This window comes from Physeter macrocephalus, chromosome 7, assembly GCF_002837175.3.
Source record: "Physeter macrocephalus isolate SW-GA chromosome 7, ASM283717v5, whole genome shotgun sequence".
Lineage (NCBI taxonomy): Eukaryota > Metazoa > Chordata > Mammalia > Artiodactyla > Physeteridae > Physeter > Physeter macrocephalus.
Genome location: NC_041220.1, coordinates 14,271,568 through 14,283,312, shown reverse-complemented (window position 1 = coordinate 14,283,312; position 11,745 = coordinate 14,271,568). Strand labels below are relative to the sequence as shown.

Here is an 11,745-nt window from a genome sequence, read left to right as displayed (position 1 = left end):
TATATGTATATGTATAGCTGATTCCCTTTGTTATACAGCAGAAACTAACACACCAATGTAAAGCAATTATACGCCAATAAAGATGTTAAAAAAATTATATAGAATATAGATAAATTGTGCAGATCATTATTTGCTAACCAGATAGTGATGTTAATAATGAATACTTCATTATCTAGTCCAGTATTGAGCCATTCAGAGGTAAATGGACCCTAGTAAATATTGTTTATAGAACTATAGTAATAGAATATGTTTAATGTATAAAAAATTCTTCTTAGGATACCACTAATAATACTTCTGTTACCCCAATTTGGATCTCCTAAAAAACAAAAGTTACTTAAGAAGGCCCAAGTTATCATTTTAAGACATTTTTCCAGATGCAAGTAAAAATTTCACTACAATGTTTTGTTTTATAGTATTAAATAGTACTCGATGTTTTGTTTAAGAAGTATCCAATTTAACATATCAGTTAGGTACTACTGGTGGAAAAGTGATCTGTCTCATTCTTGGATATTAGTTTCAGTTAGATCAAATTTAATATGTCACGTGGACATTTATGAAGGTGTTCTACATACAACATAATTGTTTGAATATTGGTCTGATTTATAGCTGGTGTGTTTAACTTTAAAATAGCACAGGGAGACTAGCTCAGTGCTCTGTGACCACCTAGAGGGGTGGGATAGGGAGGGTGGGAGGGAGACGCAAGAGGGAGGAGGTATGGGGATATATGTATATGTATAGCTGATTCACTTTGTTATAAAGCAGAAACTAACACACCATTGTAAAGCAATTATACTCCAATAAAGGTGTTTAAAAAGAGAAAAGAAAAATCAAAAAAACACACACAAAAAACCTTTTGCTTACAAGTTGAGGGGCAGGTGCATGTCTACTGGCCCATTCAATAAAGAGTATTTCTCCCACTTCTTGATAGGTGTTTCAACTCAAATAATAAATTATTTATTTATTTATTTTTTAAATTGGAGTATAGCTGACAATGTTGTGTTAGTTTCTGCTGTACAGCAAAGTGAATCAGTTATAATTATACATATATCCACTCCTTTTTAGATTCTTTTCCCATATAGGCCATTTATACAGTATTGAGTAGAGTTCCCCATGCTATACAGTAGGTCCTTATTAGTTATCTATTTTATATAGAGTGGTGTGTATAACAAGTTATTTAGTCCACAGTAATTTCTAATGCACAAATAACCATTTGAATTACACAGTGTCTTTCTTACTTTTTTCTCTCACTACAAAATTATAGAAAATGTTCTTTTTTTTCTGACTGTAAGCACTGCCTTGCAAAATGAAACTTGTTTAGGTGACTACCTGTGCCTCCTGGCAAGTCAAAATAACAGCATTTAAACATTGTTTCAGTTGAAAAAACAGTATAATTTGGGAAATAACAATAATTTTACATATATAGGAGCTATTTTGACTGAGATAGTATTCTGACATTAAACCAATGAGTAATTGTAGCTAGAAATACAAGATTCCCCTGCTTGTCACATGAGAATACCCTTTGTTAGAAATAATTCATATGGATAATTTTCTAAAATTCAACTCTAATTATTCCAGAGTCCTCTTTTTTTTTCTTTTTTTTCCAAAGACCTCCAACTCTGGATCATAAAAAGAAGAATCATTGATATTATTTTTGACACTATTATCATAATAATGCTGGTATTGTAAATGTAAAATAATGAGTCATATATTAAAGCTACTTTTTAGTAAATCAGAGATTCTATTGTGAAAAGAGGCCATTATAGCCTTTAAAATCATATAGTACAAAAGGGTAAAATCTCTTATCTTGATAAGGTTTTCAATTTGAGAACTAGTTTCTACATCCTCAGTACTGAGCCTTCTTAATCGTGAAGTCTAATTTAAAATTTAAAAGAGATTGAGAAAGGAATGGAAATTCCCACTGATGACTCAGCTAAATTTGGGTCTGCACTCTGCCTATGAATCTTCATTACCTCTCCTCTTCCTGATGTCTTAGTCTAGTCTGCCAGTCATCTAGTGTGAAGAAATTTATGGCAAAACGCAAAATCTAAAAAGCTTAAAAAATGGAATATAACCCTCCACCCATCACCCCTTTTTAAGGCATGACATCTAACAAATTAACATTTTATCTTTTCATTTCAGATCTTTCTTTTTGACAAACTGAATTTTAGTATGTATGACATTTTTTAAATTAAATATGACATGATGACCATATCCATAAAATATACAGAAAAGATTATTAAGATTTGTGGATGCATATGTAATCTGTTTTTTTTTTCCTTCAGCCTATACCGACGAGGGAGGAAGGTGTGATAACACTTTTGAATACAAGAAGTAGTCATCTGGCTCATCCCCACCCATAAGTGTGAGACCTCCAGCATCTTTAAGTTCCCTTTCGCTTTGGGAATAACTTGTGAAAGTTTTCCATGGACTCCTGTAGTTTTCGCAGCCAGTTCTCCAATTCTTGCATTTTTTTGCCCGATCCTAAGGCTTTCAGACCTAAAAGTCTGATAAATGTGCCTCCTCCACCCAGTAGTTGCTGTCAGGCTACTGTCTAGGTTGCTGTGCTAGACTGTCTCTCTGCTCTGAGGTCTGCTACTGTTGTTGGGTGGGCTTTGCCTTATGTCTGCTAGTGCCTTTGTTTCACTGAATGCTCCAGTGCCCTGGGGTCTCCATAGAAGTGAGGAGAATACTTTATCCATTGTGTCATTCTCTGTTAACTGGTCGAAAAGCTTTGTTAACATGTGCTCTCGAATTCCTGCACAAATTTTGGGTAAAGATAGTTATTTTACTTGCTTGGTTCAGATTTCCTATTTGAAAAAATTCACTGGAGACTGAGTATGATGAAATACTAAAATTGTTCTTGGCCCCTGATAACGAGGACGTTGCTATTGGGCTGAGACTCCACATCCCTTATGAGTAATTCTTTCCCTGGAGGCAACTGAATGATTCTGGTCTCCGATTCTGATGTGAGTGTGTGTGGGTTTTTTTTTCCCATAACAACAAGCAATTTTCAAACACCAGCTGGGTGTCCTGTAATTCAACTCAATTCTGACACTATCTACCTGGAGATAGCATCAGATTCCTCAGGTTAAGGGTTCAGTTTATAAGACTGCCCCCGTGTCCCTTCAGATGCCAACTGCAAGTCCAGGTTGTCATCTGTGCTTCTGATTGACTGGCTATAGATAGGGGTTTCCAATAACACCCCTCCTTGGGTTTGATTAATTTGCTAGGGTAGCTTACAGACCTCAGAGAAATGGTTTACTTACTGGATCACCAGTTTATTATAAAAGGATGTAACTCAGGGACAGCCAGATGGAAGAGGTGCACAGGGCAAGGGATGGGGAAAGGGTATGGGGATTCCATGTTCTTTGTGCACCACTCTCCCCAAATCTGCACATGTTCACCAACCTGGAAGTCCTGTCCTTTTGGGTTTTTAAGAAGGCTTCATTACATAGGCACGATTGATTAAATCATTGGCCATTGGTGATTCATTCAACCTCCAGCTTCTCTACCCTCCACAGATGTCTCAGGGATGGGACTGAAAGTTCTAACCTTCCAAACACAGAGATGGTTTTCTTGGCAACCACTTTCCCATCCATAGGTGCAGTCCCAAAGTCACCTCATTAACAGAATAAAAGGTACCTTTTTTGCTCTCATCAGTTAGGAAATTTCAAGAGTTCTAGGAGCCCTGTGCCAGACGAAGACCAAATATATATTTCTCATTATAAATCACAATAGCAACTTAGAAACTGAATGAACTAGAGATCTTCCTCAGCTTATAATGGAGCTATGTCCTGGTAAACCCATCTTGAGTTGAAAATATTGTAAAGCAAAAATGCCTTTAATCCTGGTACAGCCACTATGGAGAACAGTATGGAGGTTCCTTAAAAAACTAAAAATAGAACTACGATATGATCCAGCCATCCCACTCCTGGGCATATATATGGAGAAAACCATAATTCAAAAAGATACATGCACCCTATTGCTCACTGCAGCACAATTTACAATAGCCAAGACATGGAAGCAACCTAAATGTCCATCGACAGAGGAATGGACAAAGAAGATGTGATACATGTATCCAATGGAATATTAGCCATAAAAAAGAATAAAATAATGCCATTTGAAGCAACAAGGATGGACCTAAAGATTATCATACTAAGTGAAGTAAGTCATACAGAGAAAGACAAATACCTTATGATATCACTTATACCTGAAATCTAAAAAAATGGTACAAATGAATTTATTTACAAAGCAGAAACAGACTCACAGACTTCAAAAACAAATAATTTACAGTTACCAAAGGGGAAAGGTCGGGAGGAGGGATAAATTAGGAGTTTGGGATTAACATATACACACTACTATATATAAAATAGATAATCAACAAGGACCTACTGTAAAGCACAAGGAACTCTACTCAATATTCTGTAATAACCTATGTGGGAAAAGGATCTGAAAAATAATGTATATATGCATATGTATAACTGATTCACTTTGCTGTACACCTGAAAGTAACACAACATTGTAAGTCAACTATACCCCAATATAAAATAAAAATTAAAGAAAAAAATTCATTTAATGCACTCAACCTACTAAGCATCATGGCTTAGCCTAGTCCATCTTCAACACGCTCAGAACACTTAACATTAGCCTACAGTTGGGCAAAATCCTCTAACACAAAGCCTATTTTATATCAAAGTGTTGAATATCCCATGTAATTTACTGAATATGGTACTGAAGGTGAAAAACAGAAGGGTTGTATGAGTACAGAATGGTTTTAAGTGTATCGGTTGTTTACCCTCATGAATGCACGGCTGACTGGGGGCTGTGGTTTGCTGCTGCTGCCCAGCATCACGAGGGGGTATCACACTGCTTATCGAGGGCCCAGGAAGAGACAAAACGCAAAATTCCAAGTATGGTTTCTACTGAATGCATACCGCCTGCACCACCATAAAGGTGAACAATTGGTAAGTTGAACCATCGTGTTGGGGACCACCTGTCTAATCTTGGTGGCCTATTTCACCAGCTTTCCAGACGAGTAATAGAGTACAGTGATTAAGAGCACCGACTCTGGAGCCAGACTTGTCAAGGTTTAAATACCAGTTCCATCACGTGCTACTTGTATGATCTTGGGAAAGTCACTTAACCTCTTTGTAACCTCCAGTTTTTTCATCTGTAAAATAGCGTAGCTGTGAGGACAAAAATGACAACATACATAAAGCTTTTTGAATAGTGCCTGGCTCTCGTATGCCCTATATAGGCTTTTGCTATTAAAATGTTTAAAGTGGTATTATTTCAATACTCAACAGTAACACCACTTTAATAACTACTGAAGTTCCTACAACTTTATACCAACTTCTATTGACCATGCTCCAGATCTGTCTGTTTATTTTTTTATCTCCTTCTCCACTTCGGAAACCTTTGATTCACCACAGTGTACTGTCATCATATTTCAATTACCTACCAAATGAAGGAGTTGGAATCCATCCCATAGGTTAGCCTAAAATACAGGGTTTATCTCATGCTCTTTTAAAATCATATAAAAAATTACCCTGAGATACAAATGGCAAACATAAAGCCTTGTTTTCTGCTCCTGAAAATCCCTATCACTGTTAGAGGAAGGTAAGAGCCACAACCTTTTGGTACAGTATCCCAGTGGAAGTAGAAATGAATGGTCCATTTCAGCTCAATACTCATTCTGAAAACGATCCAGGTCACTGACTCGGTACAAATGAAGTTCCTCTCTGCTTCAACTCAGTTACTAATGAACATCCTGATCGCCCTCAAAAGTAAAGTGGCAGCTGTTTAGGTTCTACAAGAAGTTTGTACCTTGGGCAATCCAACTATAGATTTCCACCCTCAGTGTACCTTCCAGATAGTCCCCCAAGGAGACGCTTAAGTAGAACATTTTGAATAAGAACTCTATCCCAGAAAATAAACAAACAAATAAGAACCAGTGCTCTGGATATGAGTTCTTTGAAGTCGGGGCGGGGGTGACTAGAAATGAGAGATCAGATATTTTTCCCTAAATCTGTGCTTAAGCCTTTGAGAATATGGTTGAATTAAAGAGTGTGCCATCTTTATTTTTTTCATCCAGGAAAGATACTATGGTAGAAGGCATTTCTGTCCTACCAAATCAAATACTGCCACGATGGAATACTGGTAGCACAGAAAAATTGTATGGTTCGGTGGGATCTCTGCGTCCATAATGGGCGCAAAGTCACTTGGTTGACCTACCGTTAATGTCAGTGTTCACTCAATGTCTGTAAACACATACAATGTCCTAAGTGTTATATATGATTTACAATATTCTAAACACATTAAAGTATTATTATAATTACTATAAGGATACGTTAAATGAGTTTCTACTAAGATACAAACAAGAAAGAAGCAGAAGCACAGAATTATAAAGAAATATTAGTATATGAAAGGGGATAAGAATATGAATAAAATATCACATGAAGATAGGGCTAGTTAAGAAGAATTTCTTATTTTTAAATAGGTGTTGTCATTTTCAATGTATATTCCCCTAGATAGAGGTATTCAGAGGCCAGACTTCTACACATACCACAGGCCCAAAGCACACCAACTGACAATATACTGAAACCTCTCTCCCCCTGGGACAGTAACACATCTATGGGAAAAATCACACCTTCAAAACTACCTGAACAAAGAACTGATCATACGAACTTTTCTGAAGCACTGGGTAGTGTAAAAAGGTCTAATAAAAATTGAACTTTTTACGAGATATTTTATTGAAACGGCAGCTAGAATTAGTTGCCTCACCTTTTCAGAGCTGTCCTTTTTGGTTTGGTAATTATGGATCAAATATAGGGAGGGACATGGATGACTGGAGGTGTGGAATGTAGTGAGCAGTGTGTGTGTGTTTGTGTGTGTGTGTGTGTGTGTGTGTGAAGGAGGGTGTATGAGTTGGTGGAAAGTGTGATGTGTATGCAGATGAGGCATTTAATTTTGTAATGCACAAATCTGCTAAAAATCTCAATTTTCTGTTTATTGGTGATTTACCTTAAAATTTCCACTGCGTAATCTGCATATACTTTGTTTTATTTGATAAAGGTGTTGCATGTTGATGAACAGACTAAATTAATTTTATTTATAACAATCACTTGTAGCCATTCTAAGCTAACATAATGATTTTTCAAAAGTAGTAACTGGGTTAATTAATACAAATAAATCACTTAATACATTTTAGGGGTCTTTCAAGTCCCCCAGTCTTCACAATTTACGGCACTTGTTATTTTTAAGATCTCCATAGATTGTGGAATGTAATTAAGATTGAAAATATTTAGTTCTTCAATGGAAAATGAATTTAAATTTTTTGCACATAAACAGAATATATTTATCCCTCCGAACACATTAATTAGGAAGAGAAACACTTTACTAGAATGACTACTGACTGCAGTAAACCTTTTTTTCCCCCTCAGAGAGAAATGATTGCCATATAGAAATAATTATCCTTATTAGTATAAAATAAAATAGATATTTTAACAAAATTGTTAATGCATTAAATTTGTTGGATACAGTGAAGCTATGTGGCTATGTATTTAAAATATTTTTATGATATATTATGTAAACTTTCTGAGTCATCATGACTTTTTTATTTTAAAATCTCAAGACTTATTTTAATATTCTACAGGGTATTTCTTTTTGCTTTATTATTATTATTTTTTTAATTGAAGTGTAGTTGATATACAATGTTGTGTTAGTTGTAGGTGTACAGCAAAGTGTTTCAGTTATATATAATATATATCTATTTTTTTTAGATTCTTTTCCCTTATGGGTTATTACACAATATTGAGTATAGTTCCCTGTGCTATACAGTAGGTCCTTTTTGGTTATCTATTTTATATATAGTAGGGTGCATATGTTAATCCCAAACTTCCAATTTATCCCTCCCCACTTTTCTCCTTTGGTAACTATAAGTGTGTTTTCTATATCTGTGGGTATTCTTTTACTAGAATACTTGTTTATGAATACTGAAATTATGCTAATAAACATATTTCTCAAATTAAAAAATATTTCTGAATTCTATCAGTGTGTGTTTCACTGTAATCTTTTCTGCATATAAATCTAGAGTTATGCTAATAGTCAGATGATCCCTGAAGAATCAATAAATACCTAAAACTATTAATATTTGTAAAAAGTTCATGACAATGAATAGGTGAGATGATGAGAGAATTAGAATAATTTAATCTGCCTAAAATTTTTTAAATGTGATTTTGACATTTAATTATAAGGATTCAAGCAGAATTAAAATAGCAATCCCTCATTTCAGGGCTTTAAAGAACATTCAGATTAAACATAATTTCTTTAGAAGGAATTAGAGCTTATTTCTGGAAATAGAGTAAACAGATAATGACGTAGATCTTTTGGCTACTTTTGGGGGGTGGTTTATACTTTCTTATAATTTTGGGTTTCCAAACTGTGGGTCTGTTAGATGGACGTTTTCTACATCTACCATAATTTCTTGAATATTACTTTAGAAAAATATCTTGAGGAATGTATGAGCTGAGGTAAATTCATAAAGCTATATAAATGTCCTAAAGAAAAGAGCAATATAACTTAGCTTTTTCTGTTTTTCTCACCTTTGGCATTAATTAAAACGCTTCGGATTTCTGTATTCTATTAATTCACTTTTGAAAAGATATTTGGTATACTAATTATTGTGGCTTATTTTTTATTTCATTTTTTATGCGACTTGAAATCTAAGGATTTCTAAGGAGGCCCACCCCTAGATACTGGTGTTCTGTGCCTCTAAAATCGATTTCCATGGTTCTTCTTTAGTATGCAGTTCTGAAGTCCGGTTAAAGGCAAAAAGTGAAGTAAAGTGCAGGCAAATAGGACACAGGTCTTCTGCTGGGTGACATGCTTAGTAGTCTATCAAGAACAGTAAAGCAGTAATGGGTCTGGAGTTCCAGTTAGTTCCTTATAGCTTTCATTAAATTTATTTTTGGTTGAAGCGTGTATTTTTTAATGTTCTTTGTTATTCAGTAGTAGATTTCATGCTAAAATTCAAAGGCGGCATCCATAAATAGAGCCTATTTGAATCCCTGATTACTGAAAAGAAGTATGTAATATCCACTTAATTTGCCAACACTGGGACAGTGAAACTTTCAATCGGCTCCTTATCTTCTTCAAAAAATTTTTTGTTACATTTTTCTTCATGGGTTTTAAACTCTATATGCCTATTTTATAGTCCTACATTTTCCTGGCCTTTTAAAGCATCCATTTATATGCATTTATTCTATTTTTATTCTCTTGTATCTATTGTTTTATCAGGCAGTTTCAATATTCTGGTACTATATTTGCTTTTCCCCTTACTCAGGCACTGTAGTCTATAATAATAGCAATCAAGGCAGTTCATTCTGACAAATGTGTGTCAGAAAAAGCCTGCTGTGACTTTGAAATATTGAAAGTGACTGATAACATAATGTGTGAAGCAGAATAAATGCATACAAATGGAAGTTTCAGCTGAACAGTCAAAGAATGAACTAAATACAGTGTCAGAAGCGGGCCCTGAAAGCTCTGGGTGCCAGTGGTTACAATGGCAAATTACTAAATGGACTTTGCAAAGTGTTTTATGAATAAAGCAGGGGCCAGAGCTTTATCATTTCTTTGTACTTGGGCTTCCTCAGGAAGCACAATGAAGTGATGTTCCCTTGAAAACCTTCTGGTTTGAGAAGTCACACAGTGTTGAAGGAAAAGACAAAGCACTAAGGGGCAGTTGGGAAATATGATAAGAGAGAGGATGTGATCACTGAACACAGGATGGTTCAGGTTGGCTGCTGGACAGACAGACATCTGAGCTACAATAAACCCACTTATTAAGAAACACCCAGGAAATGAAAGAAAAAGCCTTGACTGGCAATTTGCTAAAACCTGTCCTGATTTTTAAAAGCTTACTGACATTTAAAATGGAGTACTTTGAAGAAAGGGATAATAAAAATAAATCCTTCTAATATTTGAACATTGCAAAGATGGCAAATAAAGTTTTCACATGTGTTGAGACTCCCTGACTTTACATTATTTCTTGCTAACTCCTGTTTACCCTCGTGCAAAGCCCCTAATAAAATCAGAAACATCGATTTCATCTAGGCTCCGCAGGGACTGGACTCTCATCCAAGAGATAAGCCACATCCTTTTGCACTAAAAGTAGGCTGTTTAGAGAGAGCTTGACAAAGCAGTCAAATAGTGGAAAACAAAAAAAAACACCCCAAGCCAGAAACCTCTCTCTCTTTTCCCCCATTTTCCCACCTTCCTCTTCTCTCTTCCCCTCTACTTCTTTCTCTTAGCTAGCTATATATTTAGAACGTAGTTTATTCTTCCTCAGGGATGTCAAGGCTAGAGGTACACATTAAGAGGGTTCGCGAACATTCCATTGGCAATTTTCACACATACAAAATAGAACACTTCTGGGCAGTGTTATAAATATAGGTATTATAGAATATGCCTCAATCCATGTTCTTTTTAGAAGTGTGAATGAATTTAGCGTTCTCACATCTCAGAGTTCAAGAGTCCAAGCCTGAGATACACTGGTGTTGGCAGCTGCCTTAGGAGATGTTGCCAAATATATTAACTCATAAAAATGGAATTTGCCTTCTCTGCCAGTATAAATGTGGCTACTTTGAGAAGACTTAACCACTGGGGTGGAAATGTCATAGCTGTGGAGGAGGCCCAGAGATTGTTCTAACACCTTTGTCCTCATCTTTTGTCCTATAGCTGTTTTTGTTTGTTTTGTTCCACTTGGTTCTTTCATGTCTCAAGATGACTTTTTTCTCCATTTCAATGTATTTTAGGTCACTATCATCTCTCATTTGGATTACTACAATGAATTTCATATTGGTCTCTCAGCTGCTAGAGTCTTGCTTCCAGATAATCAATAATCAACACTGCAGGCGGAGCACAGTTTATAAAATGTAAGATTTTTATACCTAATCTCACGTAAAAAGCCTCTGACGGTGTCCTGTCACCTCAGGATGGAGCCTGAGCTCCTTGACCAGGCTTCTCAGGCCGTGGTGGAGGTGGCAGAGATTCCCCCCCGTGACCCCCCGTGCACCTCGCTAGGCTCCTTTCCTGCCACCCCCTCAGTCATATTCAGTCCACAGGGTGTCTCTTCCTCCTGTTCCTTCTGTCGTAGAGTATGTACTTTATTTCAGCAACTGTATTAATCTGCTAGGGCTGCCATAACAAAGTACCAAAGACCGGGGGGCTTAAGCCACAGAAATTAATTTTCTTGTAGTTCTGAAGGCTAGAAGTCCTAGATCAAGGAGTCAGCAGGGTTGATTTCTTCTGAGGCCTCTCTCCTTGGCGGCTAGATGGCTTCTCTACTGTATCTTCATATGGTCTTTCCTGTATGGGTTTGAGTCCTAATCTCCTTTTCTTATGAGGTCATCAATCAGATTGGATTGTGCTTGCCCTAGTGACTTCACTTAACCTTAATTACCTTATCTTCAAATGCAATCACATGCTGAGGTACTGGGGATTAGAACCGAAACAAAGGAATTTTGGGAAGACACAATTCAGCTCATAATATCAACCGACTTCAATTGCTCTTTAAATTGTTCAGCATCCGTTTCCCCTTCCTGATACATTTCACCAGAATTCTATATGTATTGCCTGTGTGCCCAGAACACAAATCACACTGAACAGAAAATATTCCTTTTACTTTTTTTTTTTTTTTTTTTTTTGCGGTACGCGGGCCTCTCACTGTCGTGGCCTCTCCCGTTG

At 36.2% G+C, this 11,745-nt stretch overlaps 1 protein-coding gene across 2 annotated transcripts in view; it reads right to left on the bottom strand.

Annotated features, from left to right (window-relative positions):
- The window catches only part of GRID2 (glutamate ionotropic receptor delta type subunit 2), a 1,406,179-nt gene that overhangs the window by 90,312 nt on the left and 1,304,122 nt on the right, over nucleotides 1-11,745 (bottom strand). The window lies entirely within an intron of this gene.